Below are 6,000 nucleotides of genomic sequence, written 5' to 3'. Positions count from 1 at the left end.
GCACTGAGACATCTCCTTGCCAAGGGTGCAATCAAGCCTAGGTACACCTTTGCCTTGCACAAAACGTGTGCAGTAGTTAGACTGTATTTGATCTTTATTTAACATTTGTTTGGGGTGGGAAGTTATATGACACAGTTTATTCATCTTGATTTGCTTGCACAATCTTTGTGAACCATTTGTTCACCTCACACCTTTCAATGCATTTCCTCACCACAAGTCCTAACAAAAGTCCTGTATCTTTTCTTTTTAATGGATTTGTTGCACCAAGGCAATGTAGCTCTTGAATCCGCTTTAATTGTGCAAACCTAGATTTCTGGTACATGCCCTAATCCCCCCTGCAAAAAAAGTGACTCTAGTCACCCAGAAAAATGTGTGACAAGGAAGGAATTACACACTATAGGAGATGTTGGAAGGAAAAACAGGGATAACCTAATTACTATGTCTATGTTCTGATAACCTCAACATCACTGCAATGCATCAAGCTCTCAGGGCAGTTCACAGAACAAAATCAAAATATAGAACCACAAAATATATAATAAAAATAAAAACATCAACCCAATACTCCCCCCCCAAAAAAAAACTCGCAACATTTTAAAAGGGCATTGGATGTCAATCAAATCAGCCAAATGCCTGGTTAAAAAGGAACATTTTTGCCTGGCGCCTAAAGGTGTATAATAAAGGCACCAGGCGAACTTCCCTGGGGAGAGCATTCCACAGACGGGGAGCCACTGCAAAGAAGGCCCTGTACACTTGTTGCCACCCTCCGGACCTCTCGAGGAGGAGGCACACAAAGGAGGGCCTCAGATTATGGTCTCAGGATCTGGGTTGCTTCAGATGGAAAGAGGTAGCCCTTGAGGTATTGCGATCCTGAGCCATTTAAGGCTTTATAGGTCAAAACCAGCCCTTTGAATTGGGCTCAGAAATTCATTGGTAGCCCATGCAGTCGGACCAGGATTGGTGTAATATGTTCAAACCCTCTTGCTCTAGTGAGCAACCTGGTTGCTAAATTCAGCACTAGCTGAAGTTTCTGAACCGCCTTCAGAGGCAGCCCTATGTATAACGCATTGCAGTAATCTAACTTTGACGTTACCAGAACATAGACAACAGTAGTTAGGCTTTCCCTGTCCAGATAGGGGCGTAGCTGGGCCACCAGCCCAAGCTGATGGAAGGCACTCTGGGCCACTGAGGCCACGTGAGCCTCGAGTGACATGGGGACCCACAAAGGGAGCCACATGTTCCCATGTTGCCGCATTCCAGACCTCTTGTGAAGGAGACACACAGAGCAGGGCCCCAGATGATAATGACAGGGTCCTGGTAGGTTCATAGGGAGAGGGGCATTCCTTGAGGTATTGTGGTCCTGGAACAACCTGGCCACCAAATTCTGCACCAGCTGAAGTTTTTGAACTGTCTTCAGAGGCAGCTTCACCTCTAACACATTGCAGTAATCTAACCGAGAGGTTACCAGAGCATAGGCAAAAGTAGTTAGACTATTCCTGTCCAGATAGGGGCGTAGCTGGGCCACCAGCCCAAGCTGATGGAAGGAACTCTTCCATGGTGAACATTTGTGCAAGCACTCCCCCTTATGGTAAAAGATGGAACTAGAATTGCAACAATAATTTTAAGACTCAGACTATTTTTCACACTATTTCATGGCATTTACACAGGCCTAAATGCTGTTAAGGTGCTACACTCAATATGCCAGCAAGTTTGGAAAACTCAGCAGTGGCCAGAGGACTGGAGAATGTCAGTGTACATCCCAATCCTAAAGAAGGGCAGTGCCAAAGAATGCTCCAACTACCGCACAATTGCACTCATTTCACACGCTAGCAAGGTTATGCTTAAAATTCTACAAGGAAGGCTCAAGCAGTATGTGGATCGAGAACTCCCAGAAGTGCAAGCTGGATTTAGAAGAGGCAGAGGAACCAGAGACCAAATTGCAAACATGCGCTGGATTATGGAGAAAGCTAGAGAGTTCCAGAAAGACATCTACTTCTGCTTCATTGACTATGCAAAAGCCTTTGACTGTGTCGACCACGGCAAACTATGGCAAGTTCTTAAAGAAATGGGAGTGCCAGATCACCTCATCTGTCTCCTGAGAAATCTCTATGTGGGACAAGAAGCTACAGTTAGAACTGGATATGGAACAACTGATCGGTTCAAAATTGAGAAAGGAGTACGACAAGGCTGTATATTGTCTCCCTGCTTATTTAACTTATAAGCAGAATTCATCATGCGAAAGGCTGGACTGGATTAATCCCAAACCGTAATTAAGATTGCCGGAAGAAATATCAACAACCTCAGATATGCAGATGACACAACCTTGATGGCAGAAAGTGAGGAGGAATTAAAGAACCTTTTAATGAGGGTGAAAGAGGAAAGTGCAAAATATGGTCTGAAGCTCAACATCAAAAAAACCAAGATCATGGCCACTGGGCCCATCACCTCCTGGCAAATAGAAGGGGAAGAAATGGAGGCAGTGAGAGATTTTACTTTCTTGGGTTCCATGATCACTGCAGATGGTGACAGCAGTCACGAAATTAAAAGACGCCTGCTTCTTGGGAGAAAAGCGATGGCAAACCTAGACAGCATCTTAAAAAGCAGAGACAACACCTTTCCAACAAAGGTCCATATAGTTAAAGCTATGGTTTTCCCTGTACTGATGTATGGAAGTGAGAGCTGGACCATAAAGAAGGCTGATCGCCGAAAAATTGATGCTTTTGAATTATGGTGCTGGAGGTGTTCTGTATTGAAGTTCTCACCCTGGCCACCAGGGGGGTTGTGTATATAGTTTTCACTCAGGTCCACGTAAGTTAATTTAGGCGGAAAACCCTGGGCTGTTGTTGTTACAATGTTGACAGCCAGCTACCTATAAAAGCAGGCCGGCTGAGCTGTTTGCTGTTCAGTTCAGTTCCAGCTTACTTATAAATAACTACTTGGAGAAATCTCTGTGTCATCTGCTATGTCCACCCACTACTTTATACTGGCAACGAAGGTGGGATTGGATGGACATCAGAGCACACCCAGATTCGAACACTCACTGAGTGGAATCACTGAGCTAAAATACTGAGCGATATCACTGAACAGAACCCAATTCAGAGCTGGCCGTACTGGCTAGAGCAGTGTGTTCCATCCATCGCCCACCAGCCTCTGAATCATGGGACTCATACCTCGCTTGGTTTGCCTGCTACCTCCAAGCCAATGAGCTGATGGAAGGGTCAGAGGAGCATAAGTGGGGCCTATTCCTCAGCCTCTGTGGACCCGAGGTGTTCAAGACAGCCCGAGTTTTGGTCGCGCCGTCCAGGCAGTGCCGTGGGACGTGCTAAAAAAGAAGCTAAAAAACCACTACGCTCCAAAGCCGTCCAAAATTGCTGTCCGCCATGCGTTCTACCACTGGGACCAGGCAGAGGGGGAGTCAATCAACAGCTACATCGCTGCCCTCCGAAAGGCCGCACTGCACTGTGAGTTCCAAGACTTAGACGATGCCCTGATGGATTGCCTGGTCTAGGGGGTTCAGAACAATCGTCTGCAACAGCGTCTTCTCGCCAAGCCAGACCTCACACTGCAGAAGACCATCGAGGAGGCTGCGGCCTCAGAAGCTGCTGAACTCTCCACCCAGGAGATTCGCAAGGACAGCAGCCCACATCCTGCTAAGAAGCCAATTCCAGTGCACCACAAGGAGGCCAGCAGTAACGAGGTGTCCCCCAGTGAAGGCAAAGACGTGCATCAGACGAAGCGGGAATGCGGGAAGTTCAAACAGAGGTCCAAGGACAGATCAGAATGTGCTGGGTGTAGAGGTAATCATTCCCGTATCAAGTGTCAATTCAGAGACGCCATCTGTTGGCGATGCTCCAGAAGGGGCCACATTGCTAAGGTCTACTGATCAGCTCAGTCTGACACGCCCTCTTCACTGTCTCACAAATCCAAGTCTTCACTCCGGTCCACCAGCAGAAGCTGTTTTGCCCTCACCAACTACCACTGCTCGTCCGGATTCACGATTAGCCAAACCAACTCGCCTATGTGTCACAAGCTACACGTCAGCTTGCTCATCAGAGGAGCTCCGTGTGACATGGAGATTGACACTGGGTCTGCCTTGTCCGTTGTATCCTGGAGCACCATCAAAAGACTCGTGCCCAAGCTGTCCAAGAGGCAACTTGACCCACACTGCATACATTTGAGAGACTACCAGGGAAACGATATCCCCATGGTAGGCGTCGGCCGGTTCTGGGTTGTCACGAAGTGGGAGTCACGAAGCCCCATTCGTACCAGGTGGCACTCAAGAACGGACGCTTGTGGTGCCAGCACATAGATCAGCTAAGGCACAGGGTTGGGGATATGTTCACTACCGCTATGCCCCCAACTGTTGCACAAGCTCCAGAGCGGACGCTAATGGAAGGCAAGGCTCCACCTACATCTTCCTTACAACCTGTAGGTGTGGAGCCGAGCCAAGCCATTTTGGTGGGTCTGCCTGGCTCTTCAGAGACTTGGACCACTGCCATCCCTGACTGTCCGCCAAGTCCGCTCATGGTGGTTCCTTCAACAGCAGCGGAGCCAGGGAACTCAGGCTCAACACCACATTTGGTCACACCACAGTCGCAGCCAGAATTGGGCGGCCACCCAGACTCTGGTGTTGGCCCTCGGCAGTCCAGCAGGATTTCCAAGAGCCCAGCTTATTTAAAATACTATGTCCACCGGACAAACTGCACATGTAATTGCTGTATGGTGAATAGGGTCAATTAATATGTGATCGTGAGTCTTACGGACAATATAGTTGATAGTGAAGCAGTTATGCCTCTGAATTTGTAAAATTGGAATTGATATGCTTATGTGCCTTACTGAATCAATAAGGGTAGTGCTGTATGTAATGGAACCACTATGATTGTAAAGAATGCCTTATCTTGGTGGGGAGGGGTATTATGTATTGAAGTTCTCAGCTTGGTCACCAGGGGGGATTGTGTATATAGTTTTCACAGGTCCACGTAAGTTAATTTAGGCAGGAAACCCTGGGCTGTTGTTGTTACGATATTGAACGCCAGCTGCCTATAAAAGTAGGCCAGCTGAGCTGTTCACTGTTCAGTTCAGTTCCAGCTTACTTATAAAGAACTACTTGGAGAAATCTCTGTGTCGTCTGCTATGTCCACCCACTACTTAATAGGAGGAGACTCTTGAGAGTCCCATGGCCTGCAAGAAGATCAAGCCTATCCATTCTTAAGGAGATCAGCCCCGAGTGCTCACTGGAAGGACAGATCGTGAAGCTGAGGCTCCAATACTTGGGCCACCTCATGAGAAGAGAAGACTCCCTGGAAAAGACCCTGATGTTGGGAAAGATGGAGGGCACAAGGAGAAGGGGATGACGGAGGACAAGATGGTTGGACAGTGTTCTCGAAGCTACCAGCATGAGTTTGACCAAACTGCGGGAGGCAGTGGAAGACAGAAGTGCCTGGCGTGCTCTGGACCATGGGGTCATGAAGAGTTGGACACGACTAAACGACTAAGCAACAACAATGTCTAATACGGATTTAAGAGTTATTCTAAAGTGTTAACATAGTTACCTTTACTCTTGGTGTGACAAAATAAACATGTGACAATAGCTCTTGTCTTTCACTATGTGAAACATGGGTATAGCCAGGATTTTTGTGGGGGGGGAGCAGCCAAAGTTGTTGAACTTTTTTTAGGAAGTCAAAGTTGTTGTGCTTGGAGATCACAGGGGAAAATACCCCGTGAAGAGAACATTACAGGGGGCATTATTATATATATTTATTATATTTTACATTTATTAAACTCCGCTTTTTTCCCTGACGGAACTCAAGCATAGAAAAAGCTATCATGAAAAAGCAATGAAATATAAATAGAATTAAAACTATATACATATGTAAAATCTGTCTTGTATTTTGGTCCTGGAACAACCTGGCCACCAAATTTTGCACCAGTTGAAGTTTCCAAACCGTCTTCAGTGGCAACTTCACCTCTAACACATTGCAGTAATCTAACCGAGAGGTTGCC

Source organism: Podarcis melisellensis (assembly GCF_964234715.1).
Source record: "Podarcis melisellensis genome assembly, chromosome: Z".
Classification (NCBI taxonomy): domain Eukaryota; kingdom Metazoa; phylum Chordata; class Lepidosauria; order Squamata; family Lacertidae; genus Podarcis; species Podarcis melisellensis.
The sequence above is the reverse complement of the archived record's forward strand: the minus strand, read 5'-3'. Positions refer to the sequence as shown.